At 40.0% G+C, this 21,734-nt stretch overlaps 1 long non-coding RNA gene across 1 annotated transcript in view; it reads left to right on the top strand.

Annotated features, from left to right (window-relative positions):
- Positions 1-21,734, top strand: part of LOC134202458 (uncharacterized) — a 224,428-nt gene that overhangs the window by 175,292 nt on the left and 27,402 nt on the right. The window contains exon 2 of the long non-coding RNA XR_009977242.1: positions 4,563-4,807. This is a non-coding gene — a long non-coding RNA (uncharacterized LOC134202458). The remainder of the gene's footprint in view (positions 1-4,562; positions 4,808-21,734) is intronic.

Here is a 21,734-nt window from a genome sequence, read left to right as displayed (position 1 = left end):
TCTTCTTCCTTTTTTCTTCTATTCTCTTTCTTCTTCCTTTTTCCTTCTTACTTCATATTATTCCTTCTTTTTCTTCTTTCTTACTTCTTTCTTCCTTCTTCCTTTCATATTTCATCTTCTTTATTTCTAACTTCTTTTTTTCCTTTGTCTTCCTTCTTTCCTTCATCTTTCTTCCTTTTTTTCACCTTTTTCCTTCCTTATTTCTTTTTTCTTTCTTTCTTCCTAATTGCTTTCTTCTTTCTTTTTTCTTCTTTTTTCCTTTTTTCTTCTTTTTTTCCCCCCCCTCCCCTTTTTTCTTCCGTTTTGTTTCCTGTTTTTCTTCCTTCTTTCTTTTAACTTTCTTTTTTTTTCTTTCGTTCAGGCTTGTAAAATGTCATCTGCATGTCATTTGACTAAATCGTTCATAACTTTCTTTAGAAGCCAAATTTATTCCATAATTTTAGATGTACTCATAACTCTTGAGTAGGGCTACATTTTTGTCCAAGGGTACATTGCTCTAAATATAACATCTGAGGCTGGAGAGTGAAAACTCTCCAAAATGTCACCAAGTTCGTCATACATCATGAATTGATAGCTACCGTCTGGAAATAGTTCTGGGAAAATTATACAAACGAATGCAAATGACATTTTACAACAATGCTTTCGTTACTCTTTCTTTTTTGCTTCTCTCTTCCTATTTTTCTTCCTTCTTTCATGATTCCTTCTTCCTTTCTTCGTTTTTTTTTCTTTTTTCCTTCTTTCTGTTTTCTTCCTTCCTTCCTTCTTTCTTTCTTCGTTCTTCCTTCTTTATTTCTTTCGTTTTTCTTCTTCCTTTCTTCCGTCTTTATTCCTTCTCTCCACATTATGTCTTCCTTCTTTTTCCTTTCTTTTTTCCTTCTTACTACTTTCTATCTTCTTGTTTCCTCCTTTCTTCCTTCTTCTCTTCCTTCTCTCTTTCTTCCTTCTTTCTCCCTTCTTTCTTTCTTCTTCCTTCTTGTTTCCTTTTTTCTTCCTGCTTTATTTCTCCTTTCTACCTTTTTTTCTTCTTTCATCCTTCTTTTGTCTTTCTTCCTTTCTCCCTTCTTTCACTTTTTTTTCTTCCTTTTTTCTTTCTTCTTTCTTCCTTATTTCTCTCTTCTTTGTATCTTATTTCTTCCATCTTTCTTCTTTATTTCTTCTTTCTTCCTTCTTTCTTCTTTATTTATTTCTCATTGGTCCTTATTTCTTCCATCCTTTTCTTTTCCTGCTACTTGCTTCCTCCTCCTTTCTTTTGTTTTGCTTCATTGTGTCTTCTCTCCTTCTTATTCCTTCCTTCTTTCTTCCTTCTTCAATTTTCCTTTTTTCTTCCTTCTTTCTTTTTTCCTTCTTCCTTCTTTTTTCCTTCTTCCATCTTCCTTCTTCTTTCTTTCTTTGTTATTTTTTACCTCTTCTGTTCTTTTTCTTTCTCCCTTCAACTTTCTTACTATATATGTTTCCTCCTTTCTTTTTCTTCCTTTTCACTTCTTATTTACATCTCACTTCTTACTTCTCCGTTCCTCACTTCTCACATCACATTTTTCACTTGTCACTTTTTACTTTATTTCCACTTCTCACTTCACACTTTTCACTTTTCACTTCTCACTTCTCATTTATCTATGCTCATTACCGCCATCTTGCATCTCACTTGTCACCACTCACAACTCCCATCTCATTTCTTGTCTTTTTGTTCTTTCGACCTTTTTACCTTCGACCTTTTGTCCTTTCGACCTTTTGACCCTTCGACCTTTTGGCCCTTCGACCTTTTGTCCTGACACAGATTCCCATTGGGAATCGGAAACAGATTCCGTTAGTAATCTGAAACAGATTCCGTTGGGAATCGGAAACAGATTCCGTTATGAATCGGAGACAGATTCCGTTGGGAATTGGAGACAGATTCCGTTGGGAATCGGGAACAGATTCCGTTGGGAATCGAAAACAGATTCCGTTGGTAATCGGAAACAGATTCCGTTGAAAATTAGAAACAGATTCCATTAAGAATCTAAAAAAGATTCCGTTGGGAATCAGAAACAGATTCCGTTGGGAATCTGAAACAGATTCCGTTGGGAATCTGAAACAGATTCCGTTGGGAATCAGAAACAGATTCCGTTGGGAATCAGAAACAGATTCCGTTGGGAATCTGAAACAGGAATCTAAAACAAATTCCGTTGGGAATCTTAAGCAGATTCCGTTGGGAATCTTAAACAGTTTTCGTTAGGAATCGGAAACAGATTCCGTTTGGAATCTGAAACAGATTCCGTTGGGAATTAGAAACAGATTCCGTTGGGAATCGGAAACTGATTCCGTTGGGAATCTGGAACAGATTCCGTTGGAAATCTACAACATATTCTGTTGATAATCGGAAACAAATTCCGTTGGGAATCTGAAACAAATTCAGTTAGGAGTCTAAAGTAGATACCGTTAAGAATCGGAAACAGATTCCGTTTGGAATCAGAAGCAGATTCCGTTGGGAAGTGGAAACAAATTCCGTTAGGAATTTTAAACAAATTTTGTTGGGAATCTGAATTAAATTCCATTGGGAATATGAAACATATTCCGTAAAGAATGTGAAACAGATTCCGTTGGGAATCAGAAACAGATTCCGTTGGGAGTCTGAAACAGATTCCGTTGGGAATCAGAAACAGATTCCGTTGGGAATCTGAAACAGATTTGTTTGAGAATTCCCAAAAATAGAAAAAAAATCTGTTGGGAATCGGAAACAGATTCCATTGGGAATCGGAAACAGATTCCGTTGGGAATCTAAAACAGTTTTCGTTAGGAATCGGAAACAGATTCCGTTTGGAATCAGAAACAGATTCCGTTGGGGATCGGAAACATATTCAGTTGGAAATCTCAAACAAATTCCGTTGGGAATCTAAAACAGTTTTCGTTAGGAATCAGAAATAGATTCCGCTGGGAATGTGAAACAGATTTGTTTGAGAATTCCCAAAAAAAAAAAATCTGTTAGGAATCGGAAACAGATTCCATTGGGAATCGGTAGCCGATTCCTTTGGGAATCGGAAACAGATTCGGTTGGGAATCTGAAACAAATTCAGTTGGGAATAAGATTCCGTTGGGAATTAGAAACAGATTCCGTTGGGAATCGAAAACAGATTCGGTTGGGAACCTGAAACAAATTCCGTTGGGAATTTAAAAAAGATTCTTTTGAGATTTTGAGACAGATTCCTATAAGATTATGAGACAGATTCGGTTGGAAATTTGAGGCAGAATTCGTTGGGCAGAGTTATTCCACAGAGTTGGCTAAACATTTGATCCATTATTTTTCACAATTTTCAGCAATTAAATAAATTTCATTCATTGAGTGCTACTAATTGATGGATGTTTGAGTTTTCATAAAGTCACTTCGATCCAAACGCGCACCATCGAGCATTGACGGGAAATGTCATATCGATGTCATGGGACTAACTTGCTAATAACTGCTCTCACAAGTCATTTACAATTAAGTTTTCCTTATAAACATGTAGCCCTTAAGAGACCCGACAACTTTTTCTAACAGGTAATTTCTCTAAATATGATATTGGGTGCGTGAGTGCCGAATTAGTATCAAATGACATTAATGTCATGACATTCCGTGACATTTTTAAATCTCGCTCTCATGCCTCACACTTTGTATTTAGAACAATGATCTGTTCGACAAAGTTCTAGGACTCTTTAAGTACTACATGTTTATCAAAAAATCTGAACTGTAAATGACTTTTAAAAAAAGTTATTAAGAAATTAGTAATAGCAATGCCATGACATTTTATTGACATTTCCCGTCACTGATCGAGTACTTATTATTGAATTCTTGGAATCCTTTTTGACAAGTTTTCCAGATTTAAAACATCGTGGTTTTGATTGTTTGAACTCGCTGTCTCTCTTGAAATCTTCTTGCACCCTGCAGGTTGCAGGTCATAATAGAATTCTTGCCTTGAATGTCCGCTCAGTTCCCGCTCGACAATCGGCCACTGCTGCAGTCCTAGCGATTTTGAATATTTTAATACACTCAACCGGCTTTCCTCTGGGTTACCGTAGGAGGGGGTGGGCATCATCCTATGATCCTATGATGCATCCATACATTCGCTGTCCATAATTTATCCGGCGAACCTCGCTTCATGCATAACACACGCTTGCATATTTGATGACGGTGTGTGCGAGCGCGCGCTTCATAAGTTCCGGGTCGACGAGACGAGTCGAGTGAGGATACTCCCGGGTCCAATAAACTGCACTTTTGCGCTCCATTTGTAATACTTTACTACGTCCCCGGCCCCCGTTTTCGCCTTCTTGGGCATCCACCCCCCTCATGATTTGCACTCGGATACGGATTCACCCGCTCGTTCCGGTTTGGTGTCAGTTGAAGCGGAACCGAGTGCAAACAGGATTTATTTCCACCGAATCGACTACTGGAAGTTGTTTCCAGGCTGGAGGCCACGGTTAGGGTTGATCCGGCGAGAAATGGAAACTAAATTGAAAGACATTTGTAGCGTTCCACCGTATGCAGCATCCCATTCTGCCACTGAGTAAAATGTTGTCTAATTTTGAACTTTTTCTTCTCTCCTCTTTCACAGGTAAGAATTCATCACACGCAATCGCCATCGCTTCATCTCATCTGCTCGGAGTGTGTTTTGAGTGTGAGTGTGTGCAGCATTTGCACAGGTTGCTGCCAACAAGCGTTAGTAAGAAGTTGCAGCAGTGGTAGACAAGTAGATTGGCAATTTTTGCAAACAACTGTCTCCCGGTTGAGTTCTGCTGGCAAGCTATCTCGCGCCAGACAAGTGATTTTTCTTGCAAAATGAAGCGAAAGTATCAGAATGTAAGTACAACTACATACTTTTGGTTGGAATGTCTTCTGTGTGTCACAACGTTTCGTCGGTGGTTGGAAGAAGAAATGATGAGAAATTTAATTAATTTTGTGGTTTGGTGGCGTAAGACTAATTTTAACGTTTCGAATTGTCCTTCATATTACCTTCTAACCACAAGAACGGTACTTTCCGATAAAAAGTCGAAAGCCTACTGAATTCACTACATTATGAATAATTCTACTTTGAATTGCAGTTACAGTATTACAAATTACTATGATAGTAGTAATTTCTATCGCTTCATAAAATTCGCACATTTTCAGAATCACTCCCACTCCCAAAAAACCGTTATTAGACCATTAGCCATTTTTCGTCGTTATCTCAAAATCCAGCAGCCAACGAAACAAAAAGCTGTGCGACGAAATTCAACCGCTCCGAAACGGCCAAATTGATTCAAATTTTCTAAATTTATTAGTCCAATTATTGTTATTACTTTTGGCCGTTGTCGTCGTCGTTGCCGCCAATCATTTCTCTAGGGTCCTACTGCTGGTGCCGCCACTTGCCATAGACTTTAATCTAAAGGGACATAACTTCCACCGCGAGTTTGGTCGCCGAAATCGTTCTGCCCCAGCTGCAGGGGAGCAGCAGAGGCATGGCTATTCATTATTTAATTTCTGTTTCGAAATAATTTCGGAAAAGGGAGCCCCGAGTCGTAAACCATTACTCGCCCGATTTTGTCGTGGTCGCTTTCTTCAAGCTCAAACCGCGCGCTCTCTTTCGCTTTCGAGAGGATGGTGCCAGCATCCGCCAGGAGCAAACGACCATCTAAATTTGTATATTAATTTCCATTTGTTTTAGCACCTATTTCTGGCTGGGCCACTTTTCTATTTTCCCCCGCAACTGAACGACCGAGCGACCAAGAACAATAACGACGACACAATGACGCGAAAAAAAAGTCAATTTACACAAGATAACTCCCGAAATTGGGAGGGCGATGGACGCAGAAGTAGCTCAGCTTTAAGTAGCTTGTCATAAAGTGTCCTGCGGAAGGCACTATACAAAACCGACGACACTGCGTGGCTGTGCGCTGCTTTCGGGAAGATTCTTGTTTGCATAATTTAATAACCCCATACACCGAGTCCTAGTCCGAAGGGTTCCGCAGCGGCGAAGGGGCGACTGACTGGTGTGACTTCCGTGAAAAAAAAACACGCAGTGAACGGAAAAGGTGAACTCGGTTCAGAAGCACACGATATGATAGTCACTTTGAACCCGGATCGGAGAATAAATTTTCATTAAGTCCTTGCTCAAATATTTGATGGATTTTTGTGACTTTGGTAAAGTGCGAAAAAGAAATGTCGGGATGAATTATGTCGCCGGAAGAGATGGCAGCTGCTGGAAGCAATGTTGTGGGCTTTGAAAAAGGTCAAAATAGCCATGTTTTGATCGTGATAGGTTGAATGTATTTACAGTAATGGTGAGACACATCTAAAATTGTACTTGATGAAATTTAAGAATTTAAATTTCAACGTCATGGACATTGAAATGTCCTGGAAAAAGAATAGATGGAAGGTAAATTAAATTGGAAGCACGCTTCCTAGTTTCATATGTAACTCGTCGTAACTAAGAATAATAGAAAAAATATTTTAAGCTCTTTTAAGTGGAATGTATTCAACCGTCTTTGCAGATACGTATTTCGACCACAACTGTGTGGTCGTCTTCCGTGTATCGTACTTGACTCAACTTTGAATAATAATTTATTTTTATGATTTTTTTTTAATGATTATTAACGCTTTAGTATCATGCTGTTTTTAACATCCAACTTGAAATATAGCTTGAGACTAATTTTGATTAGCAGAACTCAATTCGAACTCCAACCATGATTGAATCCGAACCCCCATTAAGAATTTAATGGAGACCAAATTTGACCAGGCTTCAAGTACAAAACTGCTAAGGAATTGAGACGGTATCTGACTGTTATTTGAGCTGTTGCCTACCCATGAATTGAAAAGATCCCTAAACGTACTGAGCCTGGAAAAATCCTGACTAGGAATCAGGAAACCTGCTCACGATTAAAATAGAATCCAGGCCATAGTACTAGAAAATTGCGGCACAGGAATTCTGTCCTGGATATAAAATGTATCCACATAAGGAATCGAGCATGAACCTGCCCAGAACTCAAAACAAGTTCTGCCAAGACATCATAGAAAAATATGCTAACGATTCAAGAAGAATAATGTTCAGAATTCGAGCTAAAAATTGTTCAGAATTCTATGAGTCCTATTAACAATTCAAGAACATTTATGTCTACCATTGAAGTAGGTTTCTATCCAGGATTTAAAAAAATACCTGTCCAGTATTCGATAAGAATCTGAAGAATAGAAGTTCGATAAAATAAGTTCGGGTAGAATTCTGTCCAGGATTCGAGTAGCAGCCGGCCCAGGTTTCCAGTAGAATCCTGCCCAGGAAGACCCCCCTAGGATTTAAGTAGAATTCTTCCGACAATTCGACTTTCAAAATTAGGTTTCCAGTAGAGCTCCGATCAGGATTTAAGTAAAATCTTGCACACGATTCGAGAAGAATGCTGTCCGGGACTTGAGAAGAATTATGCGCAGAATTTGTTTATAATGCGGTTCATGATTCGAGTTAAATTTTTCCAGGATTAGAGTATAATCCTTTCTAGGATTCGAGTAGAATCCTTTCCAGGATTCGAGTACAAACCTTTCCAGGATTCGAGTAGAATCCATTCCAGGAGTCAAGTAGAATCCTTTGCAGGATTCGAGTAGAATCCTTTCCAGGACTCAATTGGAATCCTTTCCAGGATTCGAGTAGTATTTTTTCCAGGATTCGAGTAGAATCCTATTCAGGATTCGAGAAGAATCATTTTCAGGATTCGAGAAGAATCATTTTCAGGAATCGAGTACAATCCTTTCCAAGATTCGAGTAGATTTTTTCAAGGATTCGAATACAATCCTTTCCAGGACTCGATTTTAATCCTTTCCAGGACTCGATTTTAATCCTTTCCAGGATTCTAGTAGAATCCTTTCCAGGATTCAGTAGAGATTCTTTCAAGAGTTCGAGTAAAATCCTTCCCAGAATTCGAGTAGAATCCATTCCAGGATTCGAGTAGAATCCTTTCCAGGATTCGAGTAGAATCCTTTCCAGGATTCGAGTAGAATCCTTTCCAGGATTCGAGTAGAATCCTTTCCGGGATTCGAGTAGAATCTTTTCCAGAATTCGAGTAGAGTCCTTTCCAGGATTCGAGTAGAATCCTTTCCAGGATTCGAGTGGAATCCTTTCTAGGATTCGAGTTGCATGCTTTCCAGGATTGAGTTGCATGCTTTCCAGATTCGAGTTGCATCCTTTCAAGGATTCGAATAGAATCCTTTCCAGGATTCGAGTTGAATCCTTTCCAGGATTCGAAAAGAATCCTTCCCATGGTTCGAGTAGATTCCTTTCCAAGGTTCGAGTTGAATCCTTTCCAGCATTCGAGTAGAATCCTTTCCAGGATTCGAGTAGAATCCTTTCCACGATTCGAGTAGAATCCTTTCCAGGATTCGAATAGAAACTTTTCAATATTCGAATAGAGTCTTTTCCAGGATTCCAATAGAATCCTTTCCAGGATTCGAATAGAATCCTTTCCAAGATCCCAAAAAATCATTTCCAGGATTCGAGTACAATTCTTTCCAGGATTCGAATAGAATCCTTTTCAGGATTCGAATAGAATCCTTTCCAGGATTCGAATAGAATCCTTTCCAGGATTCCAAAAAAATGCTTTCCAGGATTCGAATAGAGTCCTTTCCAGGATTCGAAGAGAATCCTTTCCAGGATTCGAATAGAATCCTTTCCAAGATTCCAAAAATAATCATTTCCAGAATTCAAATAAAATCCTTTCCAGGATTCGAATAGAATCCTTTCCAGGATTCGAATAGAATCCTTTTCAGGATTCGAATAGAATCCTTTTCAGGATTCGAATAGAATCCTTTCCAGGATTCCAAAAAAATCCTTCCCAGGATTCGAATAGAATCTTTTCCAGGATTCGAATAGAATCCTTTCCAGGATTAGAATAGAATCCTTTCCAGGATTCGAATAGAGTCCTTTCCAAGATTCGAATAGAATCCTATCCAAGATTCGAATATAATCCTTTCCAGGATTCGAATAGGATCCTTTCAAGGATTCGAGTAGCATCTTTCAAGGATTCGAGTAGCATCCTTTCAAGGATTCGAGCAGCATCCTTTCCAGGATTCGAGTAAATCCTTTCCAGGATTCGAGTAGCATCCTTTCCAGGATTCGAGTAAATCCTTTCCAGAATTCGAGTAGCATCCTTTCCAGGATTCGAGAAGCATGCTTTCTAGGATTCGAGTAGAATCCTTCCTAGGATTCGAGTAGAATCCTTCCTAGGATTCGAGAAGAATCCTTCCTAGGATTCGAGTAGAATCCTTTCCAGGATTCGAATAGAATCCTTTGGAGTGACATCCTGTTCAGTGTTCGAGTAGAATACTTTTCAGGATTCGAGTAGAATCCTATTAAAGATTCAAATAGAATCCTATTCAGGATGCAAGTAGAATCCTATTTAGGATTCGAGTAGAATTCAATTCAGGATTTGAGTAGAAACCTACTCAGGATTCGAGTAGAATCCTACTCTGGATTCGAGAAGAACCCTATTCAGGATTCGAGTAAAATCCTACTCAGGATTCGAGTCGAATCCTACTCAGGATTCGAGTAGAATCCTACTCAGGATTCGAGTAGAATCCCACACAGGATACGAGTAGAATCCTTTCCAGGATTCGAGTAGAATCCTTTTCTGGATTCGAGTAGAATACTTTCCTGGATTCGAGTAGAATCCTTTGCAGGATTCGAGAAGAATCCTTTCCAGGATTCGAGTAGAATCCTGTGCAGGATTCGAGTAGAATCCTTTCCAGGGTTCGAGTAGAATCCTTTCCAGGTTTTGAATAGAATCCTTTCCAGGATTCGAGTAGAATCCTTTCCAGGATTCGAGTAGAATCCTTTCCAGGATTAGAATAGAATCCTTTCCAGGATTCGAGTAGAATCCTTTCCAGGATTCGAATAGAAACCTTTCCAGGATTCGAGTAGAATCCTTTCCAGGATTCGAGTAGAATCCTTTCCAGGATTCGAATAGAAACCTTTCCAGGATTCGAGTAGAAACCTTTCCAGGATTCGAGTAGAATCCCTTCCAGGATTCGAGTAGAATCCCTTCCAGGATTCAAGAAGAATCCTTTCCAGGATTCGAGCAGAATCCTTTCCAGGATTCGAGTAGAATCCTTTCCAGGATTCGAGTAGAATCCTTTCCAGGATTCGAATAGAATCCTTTCCAGGATTCGAGTAGAATCCTTTCCAGGATTCGAGTAGAATCCTTCCCAGGATTCGAGTGAAGAATCCTTTCAGGATTCGAGTAGAATCCTTTCCAGGATTCAGTAGAATCCTTTCCAGGATTCGAGTAGAATCCTTTCCAGGATTCGAGTAGAATCCTTTCCAGGATTCTGGGAGTAGAATCCTTTCCAGGATTCGAGTAGAATCCTTTCCAGGATTCAGTAGAATTCTTTCCAGGATTCGAGTATAATCCTTTCCAGGATTCGAGTAGAATCCTTTCCAGGATTCAGTACAAACCTTTCCAGGATTCAGGTAGAATCCCTTCCAGGATTCAGTAGAATCCTTCCAGGATTCGAGAAGAATCCTTCCAGGATTCGAGAAGAATCCTTCCAGGATTCGAGAAGAATCCTTCCAGGTTTCGAGAAGAATCCTTCCAGGATTCGAGAAGAATCCTTTCCAGGATTCGAGTAGAATCCTGTCCAGGATTCGAGTAGAATCCTTTCCAGGATTCGAGTAGATCCTTCCCAGAATTCGAGTAGAATCCTTTCCAGGATTCGAGTAGAATCCTCTCCAGGATTCGAGTAGAATCCTCTCCAGGATTCGAGTAGAATCTTCTCCAGGATTCGAGTAGAATCCTTTCCAGGATTCGAGTAGAATCCTCTCCAGGATTCGAGTAGAATCCTCTCCAGGATTCGAGTAGAATCCTTCCAGGATTCGAGTAGAATCCTTCCAGGATTCGAGTAGAATTCTTTCCAGGATTCGAGAAGAATCCTTCCAGGATTCGAGAAGAATCCTTCCAGGATTCGAGAAGAATCCTTCCAGGATTCGAGAAGAATCCTTCCAGGATTCGAGAAGAATCCTTCCAGGATTCGAGAAGAATCCTTCCAGGATTCGAGAAGAATCCTTCCAGGATTCGAATAGAATACTTTCCTGGATTCGAGTAGAATCCTTTGCAGGATTCGAGAAGAATCCTTTCCAGGATTCGAGTAGAATCCTTCCCAGGATTCAAGTAGAATCCTTTCCAGGATTCGAGTAGAATCCTTTCCAGGATTCGAGTAGAATCCTTTCCAGGATTCGAGTAGAATCCTTTCCAGGATTCGAGTAGAATCCTTTCCAGGATTCGAGTAGAATCCTTTCCAGGATTCGAGTAGAATCCTTTCCAGGATTCGAGTAGAATCCTTTCCAGGATTCGAGTAGAATCCTTTCCAGGATTCGAGTAGAATCCTTTCCAGGATTCGAGTAGAATCTTTCCCAGGATTTGAGTAGAATCCTTTCAGGATTCGAATGAGATCCTTTCCAGGATTCGAATAGAATCCTTTCCAGGATTCGAATATAATTATTTTCAGGATTCGAATAGAATCCCTCCAGGATTCGAATAGATCCTTTCCAGGATTCGAATAGAATCCTTTCCAGGATTCGAATAGAATCCTTTCCAGGATTCGAAAGAACTTTCCAAGAATCCTTTCCAGGATTCGAGTAGAATCCTCCCCAGGATTCGAATAGAATCCTTACAAGGGTTCGAATAGAATCCTTTCAAGGATTCGAAAAGAATCCTTTCAAGGATTCGAAAAGAATCCTTTCAAGGATTCGAAAAAAATCCTTTCAAGGATTCGAAAAGAATCCTTTCAAGAATTCGAAATAAATCCTTTCAAGGATTCGAAAAAAATCCTTTCAAGGATTCGAAAAATATCCTTTCAAGGATTCGAGTAGAGTTCGAGTAGAAACCTATTCAGGATTCGAATAGAATTATTTCCAGGATTCGAATAGAATCCTTTCTAGGATTCGGGTAGAATTCTTGTCAGGATTCCTTTCCAGGATCCGAGTAGAATCCTTTCCAGGATTCGAGTAGAATCCTTTCCGTGATTCGAGTAGAATCCTTTCCAGGAATCCAGTAGAATCCTTTCCAGGATTCGAATAGAATCCTTTCCAGGATTCGAATAGAATCCTTTCCAGGATTCGAATAGAATCCTTTCCAAGATTCGAATAGAATCCATTCCAGGATTCGAATAGAATCCTTTCCAGGATTCGAATAGAATCCTTTCCAGGATTCGAATAGAATCCTTTCCAGGATTCGAATAGAATCCTTTCCAGGATTCGAATAGAATCCTTTCCAGGATTCGAATAGAATCCTTTCCAGGATTCGAGTAGAATCCTTTCCAGGATTCGAATAGAATCCTTTCCAGGATTCGAATAGAATCCTTTCCAGGATTCGAATAGAATCCTTTCCAGGATTCGAATAGAATCCTTTCCAGGATTCGAATAGAATCCTTTCCAGGATTCGAATAGAATCCTTTCCAGGATTCGAATAGAATCCTTTCCAGGATTCGAATAGAATCCTTTCCAGGATTCGAATAGAATCCTTTCCAGGATTCGAATAGAATCCTTTCCAGGATTCGAATAGAATCCTTTCCAGGATGCGAATAGAATCCTTTCCAGGATTCGAATAGAATCCTTTCCAGGATTCGAATAGAATCCTTTCCAGGATTCGAATAGAATCCTTTCCAGGATTCGAATAGAATCCTTTCCAGGATTCGAATAGAGACCTTTCCAGGACTCGAATAGAATCCTTTCAGGATTCGAATGAAAACCTTTCCAGGATTCGAGTACAATCCTTTCCAGGATTCGAATAGAATCCTTTCCAGGATTCGAATAGAATCCTATTCAGGATTCGAATAGAATCCTATTCAGGATTCGAATAGAATCCTATTCAGGATTCGAATAGAATCCTATTCAGGATTCGAATAGAATCCTATTCAGGATTCGAATAGAATCCTATTCAGGATTCGAATAGAATCCTATTCAGGATTCGAATAGAATCCTATTCAGGATTCGAATAGAATCCCCTCCAGGATTCGAATAGAATCCCCTCCAGGATTCGAATAGAATCCCCTCCAGGATTCGAATAGAATCCCCTCCAGGATTCGAATAGAATCCCCTCCAGGATTCGAATAGAATCCCCTCCAGGATTCGAATAGAATCCCCTCCAGGATTCGAATAGAATCCCCTCCAGGATTCGAATAGAATCCCCTCCAGGATTCGAATAGAATTCTTTTCAGGATTCGAATAGAATCCTTTCCAGGATTCGAATAGAATCCTTTCCAGGATTCGAATAGAATCTTTTCCAGGATTCGAATAGAACCCTTTCCAGGATTCGAGTAGAATCCTTTCCAGGATTCGAAAAGAATCCCTTCAAGGATTCGAATAGAATCCTTTGGAGTAACATGCTGTTCAGTATTCGAGTAGAATCCTTTTCAGGGTTCGAGTAGAATCCTGTTCAGGATTCGAGTAGAATACTGTTCTGGATTCGAGTAGAAACTTATTCAAGATTCGAGTAGAATCATATGAAGCATTCAAGTTGAATCTCATTCAGGATTCGAGTAGAATCCAATTCAGGATTCGAGTAGAATCCTCTCCAGGATTCGAATAGAATCCTTTCCAGGATTCGAATAGAATACTTTCCTGGATTCGAGTAGAATCCTTTTCTGGATTCGAGTAGAATACTTTCCTGGATTCGAGTAGAATCCTTTGGGGCCGTACACATATTACGTAAGCACTAATGGGGGAGGGGGGTTTGTCAATATCTTACGCGCCATATAAATAAAAAATCTTCTGTATGGGAAAAATCTTACATGGGGGGAGGGGGGTCGAACAATCCAGAAAAATTGCTATACTTCGAGTAGAATTTTTTCCAGGATTTGAAATAAATCCTTCCCAAGATTCGAACCGAATCCTCTCCAGGATTCGAGTAGAATCCTCTCCAGGATTCGAGTAGAATCCTCTCCAGGATTCGAGTAGAATCCTCTCCAGGATTCGAGTAGAATCCTCTCCAGGATTCGAGTAGAATCCTCTCCAGGATTCGAGTAGAATCCTCTCCAGGATTCGAGTAGAATCCTCTCCAGGATTCGAGTAGAATCCTTTCCAGGATTCGAGTAAAATCCTTTCCAGGATTCGAATAGAATCCCTTCGAGGATTCGAATAGAATCCTTTGGAGTGACATCCTGTTCAGTATTCGAGTAGAATCCTGTTAAAGGTTCGAGTAGAATCCTGTTCAGGATTTGAGTAGAATCTTGTTCTGGATTTGAGTAGAATATTGTTCATATTTCCAGTAGAATCCTGTTCAGGATTCGAGAAGAATCCGAGTAGAATTCGAGTAGAAACCTATTCAAGTTTCGAGTAGAAACCTATTCAAGATTCAAGTAGAAACCTATTCAAAATTCGAGTAGACACCTATTCAAAATTCGAGTAGAATCCTATTCAGGATACAAGTAGAATCCTATTCAGGATTCGAGTAGAATCCTACTCACGAATCGAGTAGAATCCTTCTCAGGATTCGAGTAAAATCCCACACAATTTCCCAAAGGATTCAAGTAGAATCCTTTTCTGGATTCGAGTAGAATAGTTTCCTGGATTCGAGTAGAATCCTTTGCAGGATTCGAGTAGAATCCTTTCCAGGATTCGAGTAGAATTATTTCCAGGATTCGAGTAGAATTCTTTCTATGATTCGAGTAGAATCCTTTCCAGGATTCGCATAGAATCCTTTCCAGGATTCTAATAGAATCCTTTCCAGGATTCTAATAGAATCCTTTCCAGTATTCGAATAGAATCCTTTCCAAGATTCGAGTAGAATCCTTTCCAAGATTCGAATAGAAACCTTTCCAGGATTCGAATAGAAACCTTTCCAGGATTCGAATAGAATCCTTTCCAGGATTCGAATAGAAACCTTTCCAGGATTCAGTAGAGACCTTTCCAGGATTCGAGTAGAATCCCTTCCAGGATTCGAGTAGAATCCTTTCCAGGATTCGAGTACAATCCTTTCCAGGATTCGAATAGAATCCTTGCCAGGATTCGAATAGATTCCTCTCCAAGATTCGAATAGAATCTTTTCCAGGATTCGAATAGAATCCTTCCAGGATTCGAATACAATCCTTTCAACGATTCGAGTAGCATCCTTTCAAGAATTCGAGCAGCATCCTTTCCAGGATTCAAGTAGAATCCTTTCAAGGATTAGAGTAGCATCCTTTCAAGGATTTGAGTAGCATCCTTTCCAGGATCCGAGTAGAATCCTTTCCAGTAGATTAGCATCCTTTCCAGGATTCGAGTAGCATCCTTTCCAGGATTCGAGTAGAATCCTTTCCAAGATTCGAATAGAATCCTTCCCAGGATTCGAGTGGAATCCTTTCCAGGAATCCAGTAGAATTCTTTCCAGGATTCAAGTAGAATCCTTTCCAGCATCCTTCAAAGGATCCGAGTAGCATCCTTTCCAGGATTCGAGCAGAATTTTTTCCAGGATCCGAGTAGAATCCTTTCCAGGATTCGAGTAGAATCCTTCCAGGAATCCAGTAGAATTCCGAGATTCGAGTAGAATCCTTCCCAGGATTCGAATAGAATCCTTATATGGATTCGAATAGACTCCTTTCGAGTGAAATCCTGTTCAGTATTCGAGTGAAATCCTGTTCAGTATTCGAGTAGAATCCTTTCCAGGATTCGAGTAGCATCCTTTCCAAGAATTCATTCCAGGAATCGAGTAGAATCCTTTCCAGCTTCCTTTCCAGGATTCAATTAGCATCCTTTGCAGAGTTCGAGTAGAATCCTTTTCTGGATTCGATTGGAATCCTTCCCAGGATTCGTGAAGAATCCTTCCCAGGATTCATGTAGAATCCTTCCCAGGATTCGAGTAGAATCCTTTCCAGGAATCCAGTAGAATTCTTTCCAGGATTCGAATAGAATCCTTTCAAGGATTCGAATAGAATCCTTTCAAGTGAAATCCTGTTCAATATTCGAGTAGGATCCTTTTCAGGATTCGAGTAGAATCCTGTTCAGGATTCGAGTAGAATCCTGTTCAGGATTCGAATAGAATCCTGTTCAGGATTCGAGTAGAATCCTGTTCAGGATTCGAATAGAATCCTGTTCAGGATTCGAGTAGAATCCTGTTCAGGATTCGAGTAGAATCCTGTTCAGGATTCGAGTAGAATCCTGTTCAGGATTCGAGTAGAATCCTGTTCAGGATTCGAGTAGAATCCTGTTCATGATTCGAGTAGAATCCTGTTCAGGATTCGAGTAGAATCCTGTGCAGTATTCGAGTAGAATCCTGTGCAGGATTCGAGTAGAATCCGGTTCAGGATTCGAGTAGAATCCGGTTCAGGATTCGAGTAGAATCCGGTTCAGGATTCGAGTAGAATCCGGTTCAGGATTCGAGTAGAATCCGGTTCAGGATTCGAGTAGAATCGTTTTCAGGCTTCGAGTAGAATCCTGTTTAGGATTCGAGTAGAATGCTATTTAGGATTCGAGTAGAATCCATTTTAGGATTCGAGTAGAATCCTTTTTAGGATTCGAGTAGAATCGAGTTTATGATTCGAGTATAATCCTATTCAGGATTCGAGCAGAATCCTGTTCAGGATTCGAGTAGAATCCTGTTCAGGATTCAAGTGGAATCCTGTTCAGGGGTGGCATTGTGCATCTCGATTCGAACGTAATTCTATCGAGTCGAACATGTTTGACATTACGGCTTCCGATTCGATCTCGAAAACGACTCACCGTTCGAGTATGCTAGAGGAGGTACAAGAATAACGAGATGTTTTGGCATTATGGAGACTCGATAGCACACTGAAAAACGACTCAAGTCAGATGAAAATCACTCGTCACCTTTATAGCTTTCGAATTTTGTTCGAGAGTCATTTCTTGCTAAAAGTTTTCATTTTATTTGTTTTTATTACTCTACGGAAGAGTATAAATGTTTCATTATTGTATCTTGAAGGAAAGAATGTCATTAGTATACCTACTTTATAATTTTCCGACAATATGCAATCGCTAATTATCCTGAAATCCTCGTAAAACGACTTCAACTAAAATCGTTTTTTGCAGTTTTCACGTATTTCTTGACGATTTCGATAAACCGCGTGAAAAATCTATGGGGAAAATCTGCGTAAAAACGTATATAATCCAAAATCTACGTAAAAATAGTTGAGTTAAATAAAAAAAGGGGAAAAGATGACCCAAGTGCATTTAACTAAAACACATGGAAACATCAAAGTAATTTATTGTCGAATCCTTTTTTAGCTTTAAATTATTTAGCTCAAAAATAGCTAAACTCGAATAAATATAATAAATGCTGAAGCATTTGATGAGTCTGATTGCTCTATAGAGCGTATACGTATGCGGTCGCGGGTACTCAGACGACTAATGACGGTGGAAGACCGACACTTGATTACAATTAGAGCAATCAAACTAATCAAATGCTTTAGCCAAGCAATCCTTTGGCACAAATCCGCCCAGCTCGTTGTTGGGGGCATGAAGTGTGATCCTCTCGAGTAATAAACAATGTGCACTCAACTTGACTGTGGATATACAACAGTAAAAGCACATGTGAAAGATTGCACAAATCAAGCATCCGAAAGATATTCAATTTGCAAAAGAGCTAACCGTGGTTGAAGTTGGTACTCGGATTCTGATGGCTTTTCCGCAAACGTGACCTTTAAGTGGTCTTGTAGGGGTTATCACGCCTATCTACAAAGTAGGAGGTTGAGGGTTCGAGTCCCTACAAGACACGTGGATTCTTTTTCGCAAATTTCATATCAATTTGTCCATTTAGAAACATTTGCTGTGCATATGCACAGCCCAGACATTTAACAAAAAAATGGTTTACGTACGGCCCAGTTGCCGAATAATATGCAATTAATAATAAAACTTATAATTTGTGTCGTAACTATATCTCAGTTTATAAAACATGTCGTATTGGCATAATGTTTTAATCGGTTTCAACTGCTCAATATAAAATATAGATTTTATAGTCATTGAGCACGATTTGCTTGTTTATAAATTAACTGCCAATTCATGCCCTGAAGGATGCCTTTCCAACAGGCAACATGCTTCACGCAGATGAAATTACTCTTATTCTCTTTGTTTACTCACATTCGCAATGCGCTGAAGGCTGTCTCTCCAGCAGGCGGCATAATAAACACGGAGACAACTATCTCTTAAGAGATAGATAGATAGATAATTATTCTCTCTGTTTACATTTCGTTTGACAGAACATACTCGATTGAGCTAGTACAGCACCATTCGAAATCTTGTACTGCGACTGAATGAAGTCGAACGAAATACATAATGCCGCAATTTTTACGAAACGAATGCAAAAACTTACGAATCGAGTGATTCGATTCGAGATGCACAATGTCACCCCAGGATTCAAGTGGAATCCTGTTCAGGATTCAAGTGGAATCCTGTTCAGGATTCAAGTGGAATCCTGTTCAGGATTCAAGTGGAATCCCGTTTAGGATTCGAAAAGAATCCCGTTTAGGATTCGAGTAGAATCCCGTTTAGGATTCGAGTAGAACCCGTTTCAGGATTCGAGAGTAAACCTGTTCAGGATTCGATTAGAATCCTTTCCAGGATTCGGTTAGATTTTTTTTTCCAGGATTCGGGTAGAATCCTTTCCGTGATTCGAGTAAAATCCTTTTCAGGAATCGAGTGAAATCCTTTCCAGGATTCGAGTTGAATATTTTTCCAAGATTCGAGTTGAAACCTTTCCAGGTTTCGAGTAGAATCCTTTTCATTATTCTAGTAAAATCCAGTCCAGAATTCGAGTAAAATCCTGTCCAGAATTTGAGTAGACCCCTTTGCAGGATTCGAATAGAAACCTTCCCAGGATTCGAGTTGAAGACTTTCCATTACTCTTTCTGATTTTTTCAAGATGTTTGCGCTTGCAACTCGATTATCTTCAAGAAAGTTCTTTCCACATCATTTAAATTATTTTCTCAATTTCAACTCAAAAATTCATAATTTCGGTTTTCCTTACTTTGATTTAATAATTCCATTCAGCATGTGGCTCAGAAAATTCTATTGTTCCGCATCTGGGACCAACGGGTTTAAAAACCAATTAAAAATGCTAACGACCGCAGCTCAACTTTCCATCTGCCCATGACACCCACTGCTGGACTCCTGCCATCTGCTGGCTCTCCAATCAAATCAACTCCCCCGGAATCGGAGCAGGAATGTCGGAATGCTGGGGGTGGGAACTCAACCAGAAGTCTTTCCTGCGACCACGCTGCTCCCAGTAATCAAATTATGCTAAACTTGTGTCTATCCGATTGAGAATCAGTCGACTCGACCGCCCAATAACTAATTTGCTGCATCTAATCGGGGGTAGATTTAAGGGGCTTAATTAATGTAGTTTCACATCATCCTTTACTTAATTCGTTGTCCCTGACTTTCGGTTTTATCACATCTCTAAAAATTCGTCGAATGACGTCAACCGCGACATTACCACCCGTGCAGTATCAGTCAGTGACTAATTTTTGGTTGCAGCTGATGCGAACATAATGCACCTGTTGCCGCGCACTTTCGATCGGCGATCGGCGTGATGCGCCGCTTCGTGACCGGCATCATCATACGGAAGCGCATCACCACACAGTGCTCAAGTAAACACACTCGCTCGATTCGCATATGGGTGAATATATGACTTGTCGATACTGCGAGTAAAGATCATCATGATTAACATTTTAAATAATTGGGAAACAATGATAAATGGTGACCGATCGTCAACACCGCTTGGACACGTTTCGGTTCCGGCTGGACGACGACGGCGATGGCGATGACGACGGGCGAACAGAGTTTGTAAACAAATCGACACGAATGATGTTAATGCACGAAGGTTTCTGCCATGGGGGTGATGTCATTTTGTGACTTCTGCTTCGACGTTCGGTGACTGATGAACGATCTCATGATAGTTAAGTAGTTAGGTGATTTGTTTGGTCGAAACTGTTTTTTTTTTTAGGTTGAATTGTAATTGGATGATTAGATTTTGACCATTCGGATTATAACCTTGACAAAGGACAAATTTCAATGTTTGTCACATCGCCAGATTGAACAAATTAACACTTAAAAGTCGTTTGCGGGACGTTTGAAAGGTTTCCTTCGGGACTCGACGGAAAGGTTTCCTTCGGGACTCGAAGGGATTTAACTCAATACTTGAAAAAAAAAACTGTTAAGACAATTTAAAAGCTGTTCGGACATTTGAAGTTTTAAAAAAGGTTTCCGAGACGGAACGGTCGAGAAGATTTCTCTAAAAAGCTTTGACATTTTTCAGAATGCTTCAAAGCCTTCGGACGTTTGGAAAATTTCCTCATGAATGGTGTCCATTTGAAACTCTTTTTTAAGGGCGTCTGAACAGGTTTCTACGGGATGCTTGGGAGGTTTACTCAGGCCGTAGGGAGGCTTCGTCTTGGATGCTTGAAAAGATTCATCCGAAACACTAGAAGGACACTGGCTGGCTAGGCGTATGAAAAAAAAATCTCATGTGACACGTGAAAGAATATTCTTCGGGTTTTCAACCAGGGATGCTTGAGAGGCTGCTTCTAGGCCTTTCACATTTTCGATTATTTTAAAGCCTTTCGGGCGCGCATCTTCCTGTAAATGCTTGAAGGGCTTCCCATGGAATAGCCATGTGCTTTTTTCAGTACTTTTAGCCCTAGACTGGCTCGCATCTTCTTTTGGAACTCTAGGAAAGTATCCTCCCGGTTGTTAAACTTGTATGCTTGAAGGGCTTTCAAAACAAGACGCTTAGATAGCTTTCCTTTTATTTTAACCCACAGAACAAGAAAGACTTCCTTCCCAACGTCCTCTGTGGGCTTGAAATCTTTCCTTCGAGAAGCTTAACAGGATCTCTCCTGGATGATTGAAATGCTTTCCCCTGAATGCTTAACGAACTCCCTCCGAGTCATTCCTCGGGTCTTTTGAAAGACGTCTTTCTAATTACTTGATCTATTACTTCTTGAAAACTGTTGTCATTCATTAAATTTATATTTCCACTTTTTGCCCTTTGCCTTTGCCTCGAGTATAACGAAACATCATTTCAAAGAAGGATTCGCAGAACTGTTTTTCGCAATTAAACATCTATCGGAATCGGAACTCGTAATGAATTATTTCCCAACAAAAAAGTCGAAAACTGTCCAACATCATTCTTCGCCAGCCTGTCACAGTCACAATTAGCCTTCGGGCTAGTCGGAGATGTAATTGAAAATTTAACTTGTTTCGAGCATACGCACATACAAACACACACACATACTTTGCATATATCTTTGTCGAGATTGTCCTTCAAGGCTGTATTTTTCGAGCGTAACAACTAGAAAGGGTCCAAGTTTGAAATGCATAAATCTTGTATTCTAACTGAATATTCGAAGACCCAACATAAATTTACGAACATACGTGCTAACACATTTAAAAAAAAAAAACTGTCAACTGTTCAAAAACTGTGAATACACCTTTTAAAAAATTTGCCCCGTTTATCAAGAATAACTCGCAATTATGAGTAAAAAAATCCAACCAACAATTTTTGCACTGTCAACTGCACACGTGCACTGCGTTTCCGTAGGGCTTCAGCAGCCAGCATACCTACCAACCTTGCTTCAGTTTTGCAAACTTGCGCGGAGTTTGTCAGCGGACCAAAATGACAATCGCCCGAGGGGACAACCCGACAAGAATCCCGTCCCGCTGTAGCCGTTGTTGTCGTTGTCGTCGTCGTCGTCCTCCTCCTCGTTGGGCTGGATGAATGACAGTCGGGTAATTTCCTCCGAAGCGAGGAGTTTTCTTAAACCGCGCGCGGGATCAAACCGAGCA

This window comes from Armigeres subalbatus, chromosome 1 (assembly GCF_024139115.2).
Source record: "Armigeres subalbatus isolate Guangzhou_Male chromosome 1, GZ_Asu_2, whole genome shotgun sequence".
In the NCBI taxonomy this organism is placed as follows: Eukaryota; Metazoa; Arthropoda; class Insecta; order Diptera; family Culicidae; genus Armigeres; species Armigeres subalbatus.
This window is presented reverse-complemented; position numbering and strand designations above follow the sequence as displayed.